The sequence below is a fragment of the Peromyscus leucopus genome, chromosome 2 (assembly GCF_004664715.2).
Source record: "Peromyscus leucopus breed LL Stock chromosome 2, UCI_PerLeu_2.1, whole genome shotgun sequence".
In the NCBI taxonomy this organism is placed as follows: domain Eukaryota; kingdom Metazoa; phylum Chordata; class Mammalia; order Rodentia; family Cricetidae; genus Peromyscus; species Peromyscus leucopus.
This window is the reverse complement of record NC_051064.1, coordinates 42,422,388-42,444,972: the sequence shown is the minus strand read 5'-3', so window position 1 is coordinate 42,444,972 and position 22,585 is coordinate 42,422,388.

The following is a 22,585-nucleotide window of genomic DNA, read 5'->3' as shown; positions in this document are numbered from 1 at the left end:
ATAAGCTTCTACATGCTGTACAACAAATAACAGAACAACTATAAATCACTTTAAAACTTGGGTTTTGTATTCTAGAACAACGATAGAATCTATCAAAATTGCTCTAAGACATTCAGTTCCAAATAGAATGTAGGATGAGTATTAATTGGCTATTAACCAGATAACATTTTATAATCTAAATCTATTACTAAATGGCAGAGCAAAATGGAAAGTTCTAGTAATTAGTATATATGATGAACGCCATCAAAATAACATTAAAAGACAAAAAAGAAACCAAAGTTGTGAGATACTTTTAATAAGTAGAATTGAAAGTAATTAATGACAATTAAAATTTTGTATTCTAATTTATAACAGCAAACCGATAATAGAATGGCACAAAAATGACACAAACATATTTTAGAGAAACTAAATACAAATTAGACATAAATATATAGAAACTATGCAAGACATTCTACTAGTCAGAACTTTTCAGATTAAAATAGCTAGCAGTTACTGTGATTTACAATCAGATTAGCAAAATAATGAAAATCATGTTTGTGTGCTGTGCCTGGCTCATCCACATCTTCTGTGGTGAGAAGGTGACTGTGTACAACCTCTGGAAATCAATTTATCGGCTCATGCCAAGGACTGTAAAAAGGTCATAGCCTTTCATACAGTAATTTCCCTTTGGAATTCTATTTCAAGGAACTAATAAAAAAGTCTAGGCAAATGTTTTACTCCAAAAATTAAAGTCATGACATACTTATAAAAGCAAAAAATATTGTAAGCAATTTATGTGATGTTTGAATTAAGATGATAATTAAAAAAGTTATAGTGGATGGGGAAGAATCTGTGGTAGTAGTAGACATATTTTAAGAAGTATTTAGTAAATAAAACAATGAGGCAAATCTGTGTCACCTACCTAATAAAGCATACAGATTGACTATGAATAGAGACATTAAATACTCAAGTTTAGAGACTTGTGCATATACATAACTTTTTGCATCATGTAACTTTAATACATTTTTATTTCCCTGTGAGTCTCAGATTCTTTACCATCTGTTGTGTACCCTAATAAAATTTGCCTGAAGATCAGAGAACAGAACAAGCCACTAGATAAAGCATAGATGCCAGGCATGGTGGCATACACCTTTAATCCCAGTACTTGAGATCTCATGCTTTTATTTGGGAAGCACACACGCCTTTAATCCCAGGAAGTGATGGCTGGGTGGAGAAAGGAGAAAGGAACTAGAGGCTTTTCAGCTGGAGAGCTTTTGGCTAAGGATTCAGAGACATTCAGTTAGAGGATTTGTGGAGTTGGCTAGGTGAGACGTGGCAGTGGCTTCTTCCTTTTTCTCTCTGATCTTTCAGCATTAACTCCAATATCAGTTTCCAGGTTTTTTTTTTTTTTTTTTTTTAATTATAAGACCTTTAGAAAATTGAACAACATCTAGCACTATAACCATATAAATAGGATTTGAAATATACTTAATTATAAGTAAATAAAATATAACTTATCCATCACATTTAATTTTTCATTACATATTTATTTGTTTATTTGTTTTGAGAAAGAGAGTTATAAGTAAATAAAATTTAACTCATCCATCACATTTAATTTTTCATTATACATTTATTTGTTTATTTGTTTTGAGAAAGAGAGAGAGAAGAGTGTATGTAAGTGTGTGTTTTTCTGTACATCTGTGTATCTGTGTGTCTGTCTGTACTTGATAATAGCCATGCTGGGGTGCCCATGTACTTATGTGACAGACAGAGAAAACTTGTAGAAGCCAATGTGGGTCCCAGGGATTCAACTCAGGATGTCAGGCTTAGCAGTAAGTGTCTTTAAGTGCTGATCCAACTCATGAGACTTCTCACATTTTAAAACTGAGATTAAGTTTACTGACAAAGATACATTTTTAAAATATAAGTCACAAAAATCTCATATAAGATCACATGTATGTATACTTGAAATTATATACATAAAACACTGCTAACCAATATCTATTGCTTTGGCTAAGAAACTGTAATAATCATTGCCAAATTCTTTACATCACAGCATTCTCTGTGAAACTGATGATAATTGGGATATTTCCCCCTCATATATTTTGTTTGTATGGAGATGTAATTACTAGATTCCCAGAACTTAGTGCCATGAACTTTTGCCAACTTCTGCTTGCTGTTCCCAAGTGAAATTTGTAAGTCCATAATTTCTCAGTGTCCTAATACCTGCTCTGTTATTACTGTATTCCATATAAATACATCTCACATAGTGAAAAATGGGCTGTATACAAACCCATATTTTACCCAACTTTTTCCACTGGACCTGAAAAAGAAAACTAAACAAGAGTAAAGAGGTGGTCTCATCTTTACTGAGATTTTCATTAAATCTCAAGTTCTTTCTGCATTTGCTCCTGAAGCAGCAGCAGCTTCTTATCCTCTTTCTCATCTTCTTCTTCCTCCTCTTTGTTTCTCTTTTCTTCTTCTTCTTTTTCCTCTTCCATGCTCATTTTATCATTTTCAAGCATTTGCCTCTATTGAGTGCAAATGTGGAGGCAGGATGACTTGGCATCTTTTGTTCACATGGACATCAACAATTGTACACCCAAAACCATAATGCATAGGTTTAATAATAACTAATTCCTAAAAGTAAAATGGTGTTGTTCTACAAACTCATAACTATAAACTGAGACCATATATGCCAATTAGCATGTTAAAATAATGTTAGAAAAAAAGTAACAGAACAAACAAATTACAATATATACCAGATTTAGGCAGGGTACAACACTCACATCTGCCCTCCATGGAAAGGAAGACATCTAACACTTCAATCATGACATCACCCACTGACCTGACATCAGACCACTGGCAGTGTATGCCAAAGGGTCAATTAGCAAAGAATTCTTGACTGTTTTGGGGGCTTCACCTCAACTCAGTCCTCACTGCTTCTGTGACCAAAGATGGATGGAATCACTTGGCCATACTTTCTTCCATCTGGTTAGTCCCGCACTTCACCACTCCAGCTCAATTTAGCTTGAGGCAGAGCTCAAAACCTCAGCTCTGCAGTCCTCATTGCTCAACTCTGTCTCTACAGTGGCTTTAATTGTGGTTATTCATATCTTATGAACTTCAGTGACTCTCTTCCAGTCTCTCTTAGGTCTTTACCTCTGCCTACAATAAGCTGTCTTTGAGCTCCTTAGCCCTTTTGCAGCCATTCTTTTACCTGAATGTATACAATATTAGAGATATAATTACTTGGTCATGTGTAATCTGTGATATCAGAGCTGCTACTATCAATTAAGACAAAATAAAAGTAGCTGTGTTAACCAAGTCCAGGAACCAAGAGAAATTAGGAGCAGTTAACAATTTGCAGCCAATGAAAACATTACAGCATTGAATTTGTTGTTGTTCAGTAAACTCTGAGGTAAAAGACAAACATTTGTATTTCTGAGATAACTTAATCATGATGTATTCTGTGGGCATTAATATACGTGTGCATGTGTATTTAAATCTGTTTTCTGTATATGAAAGAAAAATGGAGAACTTGTTGGTTTGAGTCCATCATTTTATTTGTCATAATAATATTCAGTTCTATCAATTTTAAAAAAATATCATAGTTTATTCTTCTTTACAACTGAATAAAATCCCATGGCAAATATGAGACACATTTTTTTTTCACTCATATGTTGATGGGGATGTTCAATATCTTGGCTATCATGGAAAGTAAGTGAAGATGTGCAGATATTTCTGTGGTGGGCTGAATTAGTGTCTTTGAGTGTATATCATAGTGAGGTATAGCTAGGTGATATGAAAGTTCAATACTGTATTTTTGAGAAACCTCCACACTAAGATCATACTAACTACACTAATTTACATTCCCACCAGCAGTGGATGTGTTCCTCTCTTTTTCCACGCCTGTGCTAGGCTTTGCTGTTTTTTTGTTTACTTGAAAATAGCCATTCTATCTGGTGCAAGATAAAATCTTCAAGCAGTATTAGTTTGAATTTGTCTAATAGTTAAATTTGTTGAGCTTACATACAACTTTTCAAATACATATTGGTCATTTGTTGTTCTACTTTTAAGAACCATGTGTTCAATATATTAGCTCAATTATTAATATGATTCCTTTATAACTCCTATATATTAATACCCTGTCTTAGATAGAGTTGGCAAAAAATTAAGTTATTGAATAAGTAGCAAAATTTTGACATGAATCAATCCATTAATGACCAAGCTTATGCCAATTAAATAGTGCTATGATTACCATCAAGCAACACACAGAAATATAAAGAAATGAAGTGACAAGATTCATGTATCTCAAATAGGTAATTTAAATCTAGATACTTAATTACTTCAGTGATAGTTACATTATGTATAAAGCCATGAATGAAATATATTTGAATCAATTTGGGAATTACTCATAATATTTCAATTATAAATATTGTGGTATATATTTGGTTGAATGATCTGCTATTCTGATGATGATTTTGGATTCTGAACTATTTCCAAAATCAGTATATTTTGTGTTTGAAATTTTTCAAATTAGTTGTCAGGGTTTATAATGAAATAGTAGAAGAGTTTGATTCCAAAGATTGTTTCATACATCCTAATTTTAGGAGTGGATTTTTTTTTAATCGCAGTTCAGTAAATTTAATTAACTCTCATCTGCCTCTAAGCAATTATTTTTATTGTACAAAATTGCATTCATCATTTAGCTAGAAAAATTATATAAAATGCTATAATCGTTCAGAACATGAAATTTACATATAGATAGTAAGTAAAGGGTTCACACCATGTCCAGAATCACCAACCTTTCCAGTGAGTAATACAAACCCAATTTAGATTGGGGTATAATGAATCACATGGTGGCCACAGAGAGCCTAGAGTAGTCATAGATTCTCTTTGCTCAAAGCATCTCCAGTGTGTACATTCTCAACAACAAATAAACAGGAACTTCCATGTTAAGGAAGCTCTGCAAATATTGTAGTTCAAAGCAGACAGTTTTGTTCTGTTCATGTGGTCAGGGCTTCTCATTCTACTTCCCTCTGTGTAAGTCTATGAACCATCTTCTCTCCCATTTTCATTTCTGCTTCATGCCTTTGTAGAAGATAAGGTTGTCCTGTGCAAAAGATCAGCAGGTTTCCAAGGCAATACACAGTTGAAGAAACAGAACGATACCACTACATTCAGCAGCTTCTGTAGCACTGCCGTGGTATAGTTTCTAAAACAGTTGAATTCAACAAACCTATAAAATTGACCTCACTAATAGCAGCTCTACATGATGACACATAATTTAACCAAGTTAGTAAATATAACACATTTTATGATATCAATGTTAATAGTGTTTATGATAATTTATTCACTCTTGCTAAACAAAGAGGAAAATTAAATACTAATTTTGCCTTTTAGGTAAATACATAATACATAATCTGGCATTTTATTCTATTTGCATTTCAAACAACTTTTAAAAGTAAGATTCATCACCACTCAAAGGAGATAGCTTTCCTAATATGGTATAATAACTTGAAAAACCACTTATCTATGCTCTCATCTGTATTTATTCACGCATATTCCTCTTACCACATTGAAACCATGCTCTTTTCTGAGTTATATTGACATATTTGCATTTTCATGTACTCATTTTCAAGACACCAGTTTTCTGCAAGTGTGACTTCCACAATCTATTCTTCCCTCAAACTATCACATTCATTTAAATTGATCATTTCTCTTTCGTTTTCTCAGACACTAATGGATTTCTGAAAACATTCTCCTCTTGATTATTAATTTAACTTTTCTTAACGATTGGTGCTTTTCTTTATCTCCTCAATTATGGATCGTTATTCTGCTACTGCTGTTTTAGCTTCTTTGCATTAACTTGATGACACATCCCCATAATTTTCCACTTTCGTTAGTCATAGTTTCATCTGCCATCCTTCATATAATGCATTTGCTCTAAGACTTTCAGTTTCCGGTTTCCTGAGGTAAATAAGCCTATGAAGTGTTGATTATTGCCAAGCTTTCCTTAAAATAAAACAAGTGAATTACTTATTGTGTATCAGATTTTCTATGGAAAACTACAAAGTGTGTGCCCCACTTTTCCTTTGTCTTATTCTCTTTCTCACATCCATTTGCACATGTATGTGTACAAATGTGATTGCTATTATATTCTTTTTTTTCTTATCACCAAAGGTTAATATAATAGTAACAGAGTGTTTCTTTTTTTCACAGTTTTATAGTTTAGCATTGCAAAAAAAAAACTTATTTAGTTGGATATTAGAAAGTTTTTAATGACTTTTGGGCCCTTCTTTAATGATATTTTATGCTTATGATCTTCATTAATTGCTTTCTGTGTTGTATAGAAATAATAAACTATAGTTCATAACAAATGTTGAGGCAATTTTATGAAGGAAAATGACAAGACATTTAGCAAGACATATCTTCACAAACAGGTAGAGTTTATTTGTGAATGTTTTGAACATAATCTTGAATTAATTTTATTGTTTCTTGACATATACAAGCTTGAAGTGCTCCCATCAAAAAATTTATAAAATTATCCACTTAATAAGAGACATGCTCTCAATAAACAAAGTGTAGGGTATGTGATGAACAATATTCACCTGCACATACACGTGCACCCTTCCTGTACACACACACACACACACACACACACACACACACACACACACACAAATGCTTGTGCACTCACTAATATAGGGGTTAGCATTTTATTAACTGATAAATAATGTATATTATGAATTGTCTTCATGTTCTAAGGGATTTTGTTGTTATTATTATTGTGGTTGCTTTTTTAGGATTTCTTTAGGCTCAAGTTGGCCTCAGACTCAGTCCTCTTATTTCAGTCTCCATAGTGCCAGGATTATGGAGCTGAATCAACATATCCAGCTACAGTCCTCTAAAATAGAAAAACTCTATGTCCTAGCATGTTCACAACTTTATTAGAGACTGAGGGATAAGGCCACTTGTAATATTGTAATATTTTCTTAAAATACTTTATTCTTCCTTTGGGGAAATTCAAGTTAAAGTTTACAGCTTATATATTTTATGAATACTTTTAAATTACCAATTCATGGATTAAAATCACTAATTCTTGGTTAAAATCATACCAAGAGGACTCTACGTATATTCTTAATTTACTCTAGCTACCTTTGGCATACATGTGCAGATTACAGCATTCCTAATGCAAAGATCTCAGTTACCTTTCCTTAATCCCAGAGAATACTCCTGTTGAAGTCTTGTATAGAGACATTATACAGTGTTAACATAGATGCTGTAAATCGCCATTGAAGGGTAAGATATGTATTATTATTTTGTTATAGTTTATTATTGTTATATTTGATGTTTTTATGTGTGTGCGATCTGTATGTGTAAGTGTAGGCACACGTGTGTGGCAATACTTTTCTTTCTTGCTAGGTTCTAGGGATTGAATTTAGGTGGTCAGGATGGCAAGCACATTTACCCAATGAGTCATCTAGCTGGATCCAGGACGTATTTTTAAAGAAAATATTTTGCCTCATAAGTAATATGTCAGACCTTTGATAATATGAAATTGAAGAGTTATTGTATTTTTTCACCAACCAATAGTTACTGAAGTTGGTTATCTGTGATGATATATTTGTAATCTAAGAAATAAAGCTTGCCTGAAGATCAGAGGAGAGAACCAGCCACAGAGTTAGCCACAGAGGTCAGGCAGTGGTAGCACACACTGTTAATCCTAGCACTTGGGAGGCAGAGGCAGAGATCTATCTGGGTTTCTGTGTATTCAAGGCCACACTGGGCTATATGAGATTAATACAGTCTAAAAGAGAAACAGCTAGGCAGTGGTGGCACACATCTTTAATTCCAGCATGTGGGATAACACACCTTTAATCCCAGCACTAGGAAGGTTGAGACAGAAAGTGATATGGCTAGGCAGAAAAAGGAATATAAGGCAGGAGGATATAGGAATTCACTCTCTTGCAGAGGCTCTGTCAGGCTGGGGAGTTGGTGAGGTAAGAGGTGGTAGCTGTGGCTTGATCTGCTTCTCTGATCTTTCAGCTTCCACCCTGATATCTGGCTTCAGGTTTTTATTATAAGAGCATTTGGGATTTGTGCTACAGTTATCAATAATATGAGAAATATTAACACTGAAAGTAAAATACAACTGCCAAATTGCAATTATCAAAAAAGATATATCCACCCTAAAAACAGGATGCCTGCTGTGTTTAAAAAATGTGACATTCTCTAGATTCTGTTAATAGGAAATATACCTTTTCATTATTTAAGACAGAACAGCATAATTACCATAAATTTACATCTGAACAATAGAATAAAGGTTTTGTTAATGTCTTAACAAAATATTTGTGTAAAGCTCAAGTTAAGGGCTAGGAATGTATTTCAGTTGGTAGCTTTCTTTCCTAGCATGCAGCAATCACTGAGTTTAGTCCCAACACCCTATAGTCATGGTACTTGCTCTTAATCCTAGCACTTGCAAAATACAGACAGGAAGACTAGAATTGAAGATCATCTTCTATACAGTGAATTAAAGCCAAACATTCAAGCATGAGACTATGGGGTCCATTCTCATTCAAACCACTACAATGAGCTAAGATCAGTTACTGACAGCTGATGGGGCCAGCCTCCACCTGCCACCAGAGCTTACAAAGTAATTCCCAATGCAGCAAGGGCTTAGGAAAAATTCTCATCTATCCGAAGGCTAGACTTTTTTCCATCTTAGGGAAAATTTAAGGAAACACTTGCTTTCTGGTGGTAACTTTCTTGTTTACTTAATCTTAAAAAAATCTCTTTCTCTGAAAATCTGTCTCCACACAGCTATATCTTTTTACATACAGCTATATATTTCTTTACTCTGTTACATTCCTTTACACACAAGTGCATCATTCATTCACTCCTTATTCATTTACTCTCTCCCTCACTCACTCTCTCCCCCCAATTCTCTCTATTCTAAATCTTTGCTTCAAATTCTCTCTAGTTCCAGTTATCTTTAGTTCCAATTCTCTCTGTCTCCACACAGCTACATCTCTTACTCAGCACACACACACTTTAACCTCTGCCCAACTCTTCAAGTTCCTTCAGACTGATTCCTCAGCACACACACACACACACACACACACACACACACACACACACACACTCACTCACTCACTCACTCTTACCCTCTGCACAGCTCTTTTCACAGCAGTTCTCTCCATAGCTTTTCACTGTCTTTCTGCCCAGTCAGCTGCATCCCTCACTCAGCACATACCCACACACTCTCACTCACATACACTCACTCCTCTTTCTCTTGCCATCTCATAGCCAAACTCTGGACAATTATATGTTACTTTTTCAGGGTCCAATCCAATTCCATAACACATAATAAGTCACACAGTTCTCAGGCTAAGAAGGTCACACTGACTGGCCAGTGAGGAACACTTGGTCAAGCATGTAGCCTGAATGGTTAGCGTTCCCAGGCAGAGAATGACAGGACTTAATGCTAACAGTAATTGGATAAACCTTGAGTAGTTGGGGTATGTGCAGTCAATTACTGTAGGGGATTATGTCTCAATATAAACAGTCTGACTTTGACTTAGTGATAAACACCTGGGAACTAGTCTTTGTGCATTTTCTGTAGGGACAGCTTAGTCTGTTTTGAATTTGTGCTGAGGTCTATAATTAGCTGTCTTTGTGACTGAGAATACTGTTACTTTCCTGTATCAGTTATGAAAAATATTCTAATATTATTAGAATTATACAAATTAAGCAGAAATCATCTTTCTGGCCATCCACAGAAGTATGTCTGCCCAAAGATGTAAAACACACTACAAATGGGCTGTGGAAAGAACCCCACAGCTGTTCTTTTTAGGGAGTTAAGTGGTGGCACATGAGAAAGTTACAGACAGAAAACAACTGGTCATTAACAGTCAGTAACCCCACATCTTTGCCAGGGTGGGTTTCTCATCAGATTGGTCTGGTGGGTTGACCTGTTAAATACTATTTGTCATCTGCTGTATACTCCCACAGCCTGTGGTAAAGCCATTGCTACCAGCAACTCTCAGCTATAAGGGGAGGACTAACTATTTTTTAATGAAGTGATGTACTTGTCTTCCCCAGAAGTCCTAATCTCTGTAAAGATGGCTGCAGTAAGTGCTTTCTTCAAATGGCATTGCAAAGCCTGTTTACTTTTTTGACTTGGAAAAGTATAATGTCTCTTCTGTTTCTTTGATATCTTTTTTTATTTAGGATACTGGCTAGTGATCACAATTTTTTGACACTTGGGGCTTTTTATTAAGTTTTCACTTACTTCCACTACATGTATGATCATCCACCTTTGGCTCTTTACATACCTTCTTGGTTTTGGGAATCTTAACTCAAAAAGTCATGGCTTTCTATCTCCCTGTTCTCCATATCCCTCTTTTTGGAAGTACCCAAGATTTACTGATTGCCTGCCTGTCATTTACCTTAAAGTCTAATAAAACTTTCTCTAGTTTTCATCTGAATGCCTTTCTATATTATTTTCTTAATGAGACTAAGAATTCAAAGAGAAATGTCTTAGTTATTGTTTTAATGCTATGAAGAGACACCATGACTATGGAACTCTTATAAAGGAAAATATTTAATTGGAGCTGTTCATAGGTTTAGTCCATTATCATCATGGCAGGAAGCATGGTAGCATTCAAGCAACCAAAGCACCAGAGAGGTAGCTGAGAGGTCTATGCCCCGATTGGCAGGAAGTAGGAAAAGAGAGAAACATTGGGCCCTTCTGAACACCCAAATCCATACCCAGTGACATACTTCCTCCAACAAGGCCATATCTACTCCAAGAATACCACATCTCTCAATAGTGTCTCTTCCTATGAGTTTATGGAGGCCATTTCGTTCAAACCACCACAAGTGGACATCAGGTTTCTCCAATCACAATACCAGAGTGCAACCCTCTTCTGACTTCCATTGGTGCTAGGCACGTAGGCTTATGTATATACACGTTGGCAAAATACCTACACATAGAAAAAAATTAAATAATTTTTTTAAAAAATGCTCTCCTTATACCTTGTGACATTTGTTCTTTGAATTTCAGAAAAAAAAAATGGACCCAGGGACCACTGTGGTGTAATTTTCACATTCATTGATATCTCAGAATGCCAGGGAGGCCCTTGAGCTGTTCAACTAAGGTAAAAAAAAAATTCCATTGCTCTCAAGGAATCCTACTTGTTTGTATATCATAAATATAAGGAGGTAGGGGGAGTCATAGGTGTAGGCAGAAGTTTCTGTGTACCACAGTAGCTCTCAAATAAACACTCAAAGCCTCAATATTACTATAAATGCTCAGCAAATAGCTCAGGCTTATTTCTAGCTAATGATTACACATAAATAAATCCATATTTCCTTTTTATTTTAATTTTTTGCTTTTAACATAAAATCAAGTAAGTAGGCTTTTAATTGGCTTTTGATTCACATGTTTTTCTTTCTTTTTTATTTAAGAAATTTTTTAATTTATTTTACATACCAACCACAGATCTCACTCTCATCCCTCCTTCTGTTCCCCCCAACCTTCCCTACCCCTGACCTACCCAAGTGAGGCCCCCCATGGGGAGTCAGCAAAGCCTGGCACATTCAAATGATGCAGTTCCAAGCTCCTCCTCCTGCATCAAGGCTGTGCAAAGTGTTCCACCATAGGTAATGAGCTCCAAAAAACCAGCTCATGCACCAGACATAGATCCTGATCCCATTGCCAAGGGCTCCTCAAACAAACCAAGCTACACAACTGTTTCCAGTATGCAGAGGGCCTAATCTGGTCTCATGCAGGTTCTACAGCTATCATTCTAAAGTTCCTGAGTTCCCTTGAGCTTGGAATATAATAAAATATATGAGATGTAAATGGCTTATTGAAAGGTTAAGTGTATGATGCAGCTTCCATGAGCTTTTCAACCATAATGGTGTGGGACTTTGCTGTAATGCAGCTTTTTGAGGGGTCATCTGTGTTCTTATATGAAACTCTTCACTTGTTTTCTGTAAACTAAATCAACTCACTGACTCAACAAGTTGAGCTTCAATAGTGTCATAACTGGAAAAAATAGATATTTGTTCACATCTTCAGGAAAAGTGAAAACAACAAAATCATATTCTAAACTAAAGAATTTTGAAAAGCTAGTCATATACTCAAAGTTTTATCTTAGTGTGTTCATAAACACACATGTGAAGTTATCTGTTCTTACTTGCCACTCTTTTACTAATTTATTTCATCAGGAGTTATAGGCAAAGCCATACTAGAATTGTGTTCAGCCATCTCAGCCCCATCATGTCTGTTTATCATTGATGTGATTCCTAACACAACAAAGTCATTTTTAAACCTGAAATAACTTCTGCAAGAAGAAATATCTTCCTTGATCATTACAAATCAATGTGGACTTACTCTCTCTGAAGATCTAAAGAGGAAAGTAAATTGGAATTTTTTTCATTGGTAATACAAAAACATCACAACTACCCTGGAGACACATTTTCAAAGGCAGCCAGGAGATTTAGGCATCCCATGCCAATTCAATTTAGGGGATCCATTTTAGAAAACTTACTCACTCTCAAAAGAGAATTGTTTACTTAATTGACACACTACAGTCAATATTTTACTAATGACTAAATTTGGCTGAAATAATATGATATGAATGTTTTACACTGATTTCTGTTTGTGTGTAGTCTAGTCATTTAAAATATAATTTAACTCATTTGGACAAACATAATGCATGATAGTAATAATAAAAAAATAAAAATGAAAAGCCTACATAGTATGCTAAATTTGAGAAATGGAGCTACCTGTGTATTTGTTCAGTATCCGATTGTGTTTTTTTATTGAAAGTAACTAATATTTAATCAATATCTTACATTTTGTAATTATCAATATTGCCATTTAAATTTTAAATATTGCCATATTATTAATTTTTTGTTTGTTTTCTTATGAGCATTGTAATAAAAAAAGAACTATTCACATCAGGCTATTCAGACATGCTTATGGGATTTCACTACACTGTCTCATACTCTGATAGTTAGCTATTTCATTGTATTACTCTAGCTGAATTTATATATTTCTACTTTAAGTAAACCAATCACAGTGTCCTGCCACAAGACTGAATTATTTGGACATTTTTGTTCTAATTGTGAAATCTTGAATATTTTTGCTCAAATACCTCTGAAAAATTGTTTAGTCATAGTGTGTGACATACTTGAGATTATAAATAAGATTCAATTATTTTTCACGGTATTTCACTGTTTTCACTAATATTTATAGATACAAAGGGTTTTTGTTAAACCTGTATCCTCATCTCTATAATAAGATGTTATTTTAATCATTGTCCCCACCAAACCAACTCAAAACATAAGTACTACACATTAATTTTCTTTAACATAATTAATCAACAAGACACTAGGTAATTAGGAAATAAATACCCAAGAGAAGTGAAAAAATCAAAGAAAAAAGTAATTTTATGCAGAGTAGGCAACCCAGAAGACAATATTAAATTTTAGTTTTGATAGCAGATGTTCTTAGTCAAGTGAAAGAAATCAACTTTATGAATTTGCCCGAGCAGGCTATTATTAGTGCAGATACAGATCACATAGAACTCAGTCACATGGGTATAAGCCATCAAGAATGACAAAGAGTTCTTATCTGACTAAGCAATGCAGCAAGTAACAAGAAAAACTTCCAGAGAAGCCTGCCTTACTCTCATCCCTATCTCATTTCTATCATAGAAGGAAGTCAATGAAAAAACTCAAGGCAAGAACCTGGGGGCAGGAAGTGATACAGAAGCCGTGGAGAAATTTTTTTTTTTTTAAACTGTCATTTTCTAAAATACTCAATGTCATGCTAAAATATCTAAAGTCTGTCAAGATGTGGCACATACCAGTAGGAGATGTTGTAGAGGTGGAGGCATGAGGATCACAATTTGGAGGCCAACCTACACTGCAAGCTATAAAATGAAATCAACCCTTTCCTTCCCAAGTTGTTTATGGTCATGATGCTTTACATAGCAATAGAAACTCTAAGAGAAAATTATAATGTATTTCAAACATATTTTTAATTTAGTTTTTTCCCTTAAACTCTTTTAATTTGCACACCTTAGAATACAGTATTCCAGGTATGGCTTCCCTGGCATTTCCACAAGAGCTTGGCTGACAACAGAGTTAACAAGAATATCTGTTGCAGCTTTCCTTGTCCAGCATGTTATGATCCAACAAACTCACGAGGGTTTCTTATTGTCAGAAACATATTCAACTCCTTGTTTCTACTTTATCAAGGCCTCTGCATGGAGAGTAGGATATTTTGTCACATGATGGAGGCAGGAGGAAGATCAGCCATTCAAGGCCACCTTCTGTTATATAGTAGGTTCTAGGTGAGTATGAACTAGAGAACATCCTCACTCATGGAACAAGAACCAAAAGAAAGTAACAGTAGTTTAATACAATGTATTTAATATTTTCTGAAAATGATGGGGAGACATGGTATCTTGATAATTTTTTCCAATAAACAAAAAAAATTATTTCAGTTCCTCTTGCATTCAGTTGGTGATTTGCAGGGGAAGAGTTTTCATATGAATCACCCTAAACATATTTCTAAATCTATCACTTTAACACTTCTGTGAATCTACCTGAGAGTAAGAAAATGAAAAAAAAAAAAAAAAGAAAGTAGATTTTTTTTCTATATAGGTTATTATTCTGAAATAGCTAAAGGGAATATACAACTAATGCCTGGAGGGAAGAAAAATAGTTTAAAGTCAGACACCACTTTAATGGAAGAAATTTTTAATATTTTTTTGAAGAAAAAAATATGGTTGTGAAAAACCAATAAATACAATATATTTTTAAACTTCGTGAGCATAGGAGTAAAACAGAGTGACAGCTGCTGTTTGTCCTTTGTCGTGTAGTAAAACAAATTCAAATGAAGTGTGAGCACATTGTTGGCATTCAAATTTCTGGAAACAAAATGTGCAAATTGGAAAATAAAAGGTTCATAGTATAACATAGTCAAGATTCTAAGAACATATGTCTATTCATGACTTTTTATAATTTTCTGTTTTTATATATCAACTATAAACTTTTTCAGTGTCAGAAAAGTAGTAGGTAAGCTGTCATATATTTAAAAAAAGAATTTATGAAAATCTTTACCTATAATTTTCTAGGTATCTGTATCCTTTGCCTTTATATAGATTGTTCATATCTTTACATTAAAAGTATATATTTACATGGACACATATAATTTTCTCTGGGAACTGAAGTGTCTGTTAAAGGTTTTAATTTCATTTAAAAGTTTCTTTTGTTCTTCATGTAAAATTGACATCATTTTATAAAAGGGGATTTAGTGGAGTGGGTTATACGTTAGGTACTGAATCCAACGGCAGCTAGGAAGAGAAAGAGATGGAGATGAGGAGTAGAGATGAGAAACAGAAAGCACCAGAAGCAGAGAAGAGAAAACGTTTGCATCCCAGCCTGTGAATACTGACTTCTCAGCAGTCTTAGTTGGGTACTGAAGACTTGGAAGATATATGGCAAGCTGTTGGTCTTCAGTCCATATTTTATCTGAAACAACTGTAGATCCTGGTAGCAAAGGGAAGTAGCAATAGAAACAGGGATAGACCCAATCAGGCAAGGATACTTTGGATGTCAGAGCACAAAGGTGTGAAGGTTGTCTTCCCTTTGAGGAAGCATTCTTAAAGACTCACCCAGAGGCTTACTTCTTAGTTGATTTTAAATTGTATTATGTTGACAATCAAGATTAACCACTACAGTATCATTAGTTTACTTTAATGCATTTTTGTTGTTTTAATTCACAAGTTTCTCATCTATCCTAGGAATGATTTTGTGTGTGTGTGTGTGTGTGTGTGTGTGTGTGTGTGTGTGTGTATAATATATCAATAATGTTTTGATTTTTAAAAATATTCAAATAAACACATCTTATAGCATATAATAACACAATTAAAGAGAAGCATTTCTAATAAAAGACATGGTACTATATTATTTTAATATTTCATTTTGGACAGCCTCTTGAAATTTCTAAAAACTGTATTGAAAAGACATATAATTAGGATCCAATTTGAACTTTCTATACTGAAAAAGAACATCATGATACATGTATTCATATATGTCCTACATCTTTTTTTACACAAAAGTCATGTGGAGTTTACTACTGTATAAATTTCTTAAACACACACACACTCATACAGAGGGAAAGAGTTTAACTGGGCTTGGTCTACATGGTGGGAGTCATAATGCTATGTCTGAAATCATCAAGCCATTTTAAGAAATCCCTTTCAGACACATACACACAAATACACAACAGTCTTCTTCAGCTGTGGAGCCCGGGACCCTGCAAGCTGCAAGGATGACTTGCCTGCCCAGATGTGTGAATGGATACATAGTGACATAAATTTTAGGGATAACCAATAGCCTTCTGGTTAGAATGAAGCCCCACCCCACCAGCATGAACTCATATCTGGTACTGTAATCTTGACCAAGTACTGCTGTTTGGGGGCGAGATTGTGTGTACGAGGAGGTGACATATTATTTTATTAAATGGACACAGAATCAAACTGACCTATAAATATGTTTAATATAGTGCCTATCTCTCACCTCATCAATGATGGCTCCTTTAGGAAGTGTATTAGAGTTAGTATAAAGACACACAAAAGGTCAAAGTGTGGAGAATAAGTGTCCGTGGAATGTTTAGCCCTAAGTGAGGAACCTTTATCACACTACTTTCCCCAAGGTTCAGGAAATATAACATTTTAGAATAAGAGACAAAACATTTTTTTTAGAGCCAGAGGTGAGAGAAACTGCTAGGAAACAGTGACTTCTGGACATGACAGGTGTATAGTCCCAAGGAGGTTTGTCATATGGATGGCTATACACTCATGTGCCCTATGGGCATCTCATATTGAACAAATGCCATGTAATAAAACAAAAACAAAACAAAAACAAAAAACAAAACAAAAACCAGAAGATCTGAAGTTGGGAAGGGATCAAAGATGGGGCAATCTGAGAGGAACTGGGAGAGATGATCAAACTGTATGTTATATATTTGTGAAATTCTCAAAGAATAAATAAAAACATTTATTTTTAAAAACTAATGAAATCTCATAGATCTCTGTTTTTTTTTTTACAAATAATTAAGTTGTTAATTATGGAAAGGAATTATTAAAAAGAAAGAAAGCAGACTGAACAAATCTGAGCTGGGCAAGAATACATGAATGACTCTACTACCAAACTGGACGGGAAAATCCCATGTAACTTCAACCCTATACAAAGAATTATAATTAAATGAGGTAAACTGGGAGCAGGAGAGGTGGTCTATCCCAGGAAAGAGCACACCTATTAATTGTCCAGTGTCAAATGTCCATCCACAAAAACACACATAAAGTTAACATAAAGACCAATTTGTGTAGCTAGAGTTTTCCTGCCTTGCCCACAGTCAGGACAAATCTTTGTCACCCGCCAGTCCCACAGCCGCTCAGACCCAACCAAGTAAACACAGAGACTTATATTGCTTACAAACTGTATGGCCGTCGCAGGCTTCTTGCTAACTGTTCTTATAGCTTAAATTAATCCATTTCCATAAATCTATACCTTGCCATGTGGCTGGTGGCTTACCGGCGTCTTCACATGCTGCTGGTCATGGCGGCAGCTGGCAGTGTCTCTCCTCCTCAGCCTTCCACTTCCCAGACTTCTCCTCTCTCCTTGTCCCCCCTACTTCCTGCCTGGCCACTGGCCAATCAGGGTTTTATTTATTGACCAATCAGGGCAATTTGCCATACAGACCATCCCACAGCAAATTTGAAAACATATATTCAAGTAATATTGTATGGACCAAACAAGCTAAATTTAAAATATATATGTATAGACATATAGGCATATATGCATATAACATTTAGTGAGAAAAGGAGGAAATAACTTTGAAGGACATTGAAAGAGGTATATGGGAATATTTGAGGAGAGAGAGGCGAAAACAAAAATGTTATGATTATGTTTTAATCTCAAAATGTAAAAGAAAAATGGGGCAAAATATAAGCTAAGTAAAAAAGTGAACACTTCCACATCTGAATCTTTAAAAATAAGAGTTAAGTTTTACTGTAATTACCCTGTTTTGAATTTTATAATGGGATTTATTTAACTATAATGAATTTGATGATGCAGTGACATATATCTTTAATAGAGCAAACAATTTTCAATTAAGGGAGAGGGTATATCTGCAGAAGTGAATTTATGGATTCTATCATATTAATGGGGTGGTTTTTATTCTTTTTCTCTCTTTTGCCATTCAAAGCTGTGAAGTCTGGTCATCTTTATTAGTTACTTAACATACTAAATATTACTTGCAAATACTTATAATGGACCTAAGACACTTATTGAATGAAAATTTGGTAGGATGGAGTTATTTTTTGATTTCTCTTTATCTTCCATTGATGAAAATAGCTTTAATTTTTTTAAAACCTCTCAATACCTGACATTCTGTAAGAATTAAAGTGAAAGTTACCTGTCAATTCATATAAATATGGGTTGGAAATGTGGCTCAGTGGGAGACTTGTTGCTTAGCAGGTGTAAGGTTCCATGACCTATAAGTACAGAATTAAGTAATTAATTAAAATAGATAACTAAATAAAAATAAACTATTACAGGTGTCCCACTATAACCAATTCTCATTACTCTCTGGTAGTTCTTTGGAATGACTAGATCATGATTGAAACAAAGGCATTTTACCTGATGCACATTAACCGGTTTAGGAAACACCCAGGAGCTTTGCATGGCTCCAAATAAACAACTTTGTGATAGAAAAATAGAGAAAAGTGAATCCCAAATCAAGGGAGGGATTCAAGTGAATTTTGTATTTGGAATGATAGCTGACTTTTCCAAATGCCTGTCTTCAAATTTTACGATGACTTGGGTCCTGGAGACACTAAAAATTCAAGCACCAAATTCCTTTGTGATCTGATTTCTGAATTGTTGAAATGTTGTCTCTCTGGGCTCCTGTGTAGTTTGAATGGCTGTTGAACACCTGTTGTTCCTTTTGCCATATTACTTGGTTTAGACCTGAAAGAGTTAGAATGTACAGTAGAAAATCACGTCTTTATATCTCACTGACTTCTAAATACAGAAGCAGACCTTTCTTTGTGTCTTTAAATAAACTTTAAAGATACCTAGAATTTTAATGGAAGTCTAGAATTCATGTTTGCCTGTATGGGATTCGTCCCAACAGGTAACTAAATAGATGCAGTGTGGCTCTTATTGATTATAAAAGAAATGTTACTTGATGTAAAAGAATAGAAAAATGAGCAGATCTTTGAATAATTAAAAAAATATTCCATGGGTAACAAGTCTGACATTCCGTCAACTTTCCCCCAGATTTTTCTGCTTCTATGTGAATATCCTCCCTGAACTCAATTAATAAAACAACTTGAGTTTCACCATTTAAAAAATAGCTAAGTTACATTTATTTAATTTGTACCCAAAGGCAAACTGAGTGATAGGGATTTCTCTAGTAAATGAGTAACCCAGTCAGCTCTGAAGTTACTGATTAACTATCTTTGTTAGTTTGATGGTTGGTTTCAAATGAAGAAGTATCATTACTGCATCATTTTTTAAGATTACTTTTACTGAGGAAATTAAAGAAATTTACACTGCAATAGTTGTTCTTCCATTAAATGTTGATGTGGTGTATTGTCAAATTCAGTATGTACAGTAAATATCTGTCTAGACTTAGGGTGTTGTACTTATTTGCTGTACATAATTAAAAATTAATTCAGGCAAGTAAGGTACTGAAATCCAAATAGAACTAGATACATCAGAGTTCTCCATTGATAACATCCATCTTGTAATTGTGGTTATTGAAAGTGCTGATGCCATATGAGCAGTTCTCTGTTTGTGCTTATGCCTTTTGAATTCCTCTGAATCCATAAATTAGGTTGTGGATTAGAACACACTCAATACAAAGGAACTTTAATATCAGAGAGAAGCTATGTTTTTTTTTGTTTTGTTTTGTTTTAGTATAAATTTGTTTTACTTGGCTTCTGAAATCAACAGTGTTATTATGATTCTTGGTATTTTTGATCTATGATAATTTACAGTGGATAGATTTATAGTTGTATACTGCACAGTGATAAAACACTCTAAAGTTCTTTCTATTAATCAGATATTACTCATTGTATAATAGATTATGTATTATTTTCCATTAGAGAGTTAACTATTATAGTCTTTATTTTATTTATGGAGGCAATGTATTCTTAGAAAATATTGAAAAGGAATGATAAAGTTATAGAAAAATCTACCAGCAGAACAAACACTTACTCAACTTTACCCTAGAGGATGGGGCAAGTGGAGGATTTAACATATGCCTATTCACCACGTGTAGAGCAGAGACTGAACTAACTCTCTGGCCTCCACTTATAAAGACATTGACCCCCATTCATGGAGCAAGAGGCAAATGATCTGATTAACTCACAAAGAACTCACTTGAAAAGAGCATCATTTTGTGAAATCATATTTAACCATGCTCAGTCTGAAAGGATGCAAACATTTAGACCATCTTATTCATCACTACAGAAAAAAACAACCCACAACCACAAAGAAGTCTCATCTCTCATTTATTACCATACAGTATTTTTCAGAAAATCAAGTTTTATTAGGATGTAGACAAATAAGAGTACCACTATAACTTTTGTACAAATGTAAAAATGCCATAGAAAGCAGCATACAATTTTCTGAAAAAAAAAAGTACCACTATAGAATCCAGATATTCTTCTTCCAGAAACTTATTCAAAATAATTAGAATTCTCTGAGATGTATGAATTTTCATATTTACTGCTGCATTTCCAAAATAACCACAGTGTGGAAAAGTGAGGCAGTCATAAAGAGAACTAATAAAGTACAGCAGAGAGATTTCCAATAATGTAAACCCCAAGAAAAGACAATGTTACAGAAGAATTCTATCAGACCTTTGAAAAAGAAAATGATGGCCTCTGAAACATAGAATAGAAAGACAAAAATGGATAAAAGGTTTTAAAAATTTTCAGAATCAATGATCAATGAATGCAGATATTAAAATCCCTACTAAAATTCATGTGGACCAACAGCTAGGGAGCCTGCAAGGATCGGCCCTGGGCCCCTGCATGTGTGGGACAGTTTTGTATTTGGTCTGTTTGTGGGGCTCCTAGCAGAGATCAGGGCTTGTACCTGGAGCTTGAACTGGCTTTTGGGAACTCAATCCCCAAGCAGGGTTGCCTTGCCCAACCTTGATGCAGGGAGAGGAGGTTGGTGCTGCTTTACCTTGATGTGCCATGCTCTGTTTACTCCCATGGGAGGCCTACCCCTTTCTGAATAGAGATGGAGGAGGAGTGGATGGGGGAAAGGGAATAGAAGTAGGGGACTGGACGGGAGGAGAATAGGGAGGGGAAACTGTGGGTGATATGTAAATTAAATGAAATAAAAACTACAATAAAAATTCACATAAACATAATTTAATGCCGTATTTTAAAATACGGTGTAAATTGCTCCTTCATATTAGGAATATGGAGCTCACTTTGTATATCCAAACCCATGATGATTTTACAGCACAGAAATGGGACCAAGGGCAAAGTCTGAGCAATCACTTCAAAAAAATTCCGAAATAGGTTTTCAAAAAATTTCTCATTTTTTAATTTTAAACAATGGCGTTACTACTAAAAGTGATCTACACGTTTAATGCAATCTTCAACACAATTTCAATAATTCTTTAGAGAAAAAAATGTTAAAATGGAAATGGTAGAAACCAAAGAAATCCTAAGGAAAATTGAAAGTGCTAGAGATATTACATGTCTAATTTCAAAGTAAATGTCAGAACTATAATAGTAAGAACAGTACCATAGGAGTTTGGCAAGCATTTGTGTAACCTAGCACACTAAATACTGAGGCAGGAAGATTGTCATTGAGGTCAGCTTGGGCTCCATAGGGAGATTCCCTTCATCTCCAAAACAAACTTATCCCCCAAATTCAGAATAGTGCTAGCACAAAACAAAACATAGTCTAGTGGAGCAGAATCAGTGGCACAGACATCATTTGTGCAGATACAGACACCTCATTGTCGACGAAGTTGTAAAAGCATACATATGGAAAAAATGACATACTCAAGTGGCTTGGGAAACCTGGGTGTCCTATGTTCAGACATAGTAGATTCTTATTTCCTACCCTATAAAACATCAAATACGAGTAGTTCAAATACTTCATTATATGGTCTCAATGTCGGAAACCACCATAGGAAAAATATTGAATATGTATACAGGTATCCTTAAGGACGTCCTGAATAAGATACAACAATTAAGGAAATCGTAACAAAGCTTGATAAAGGGGTTAGCCTGAAATTTAAACAAAGAAACAAACATTTGTACAGCAAACAAAGTAAGAATGAATAGACAGCCTAAACAAAGGGATAAAATCTTTATCATTATACATCAGACAATGTATAAATACACAGATTATACAAAGAATTAAAAAATAAAATCTCTGTAAGAGCAAATGATTTGGTGATTATATGGAATAGATATTTTAAGATGTTTTGATTATATTTTAATTAAAGTGCAACTAGACCACTTACCCTCTTCCC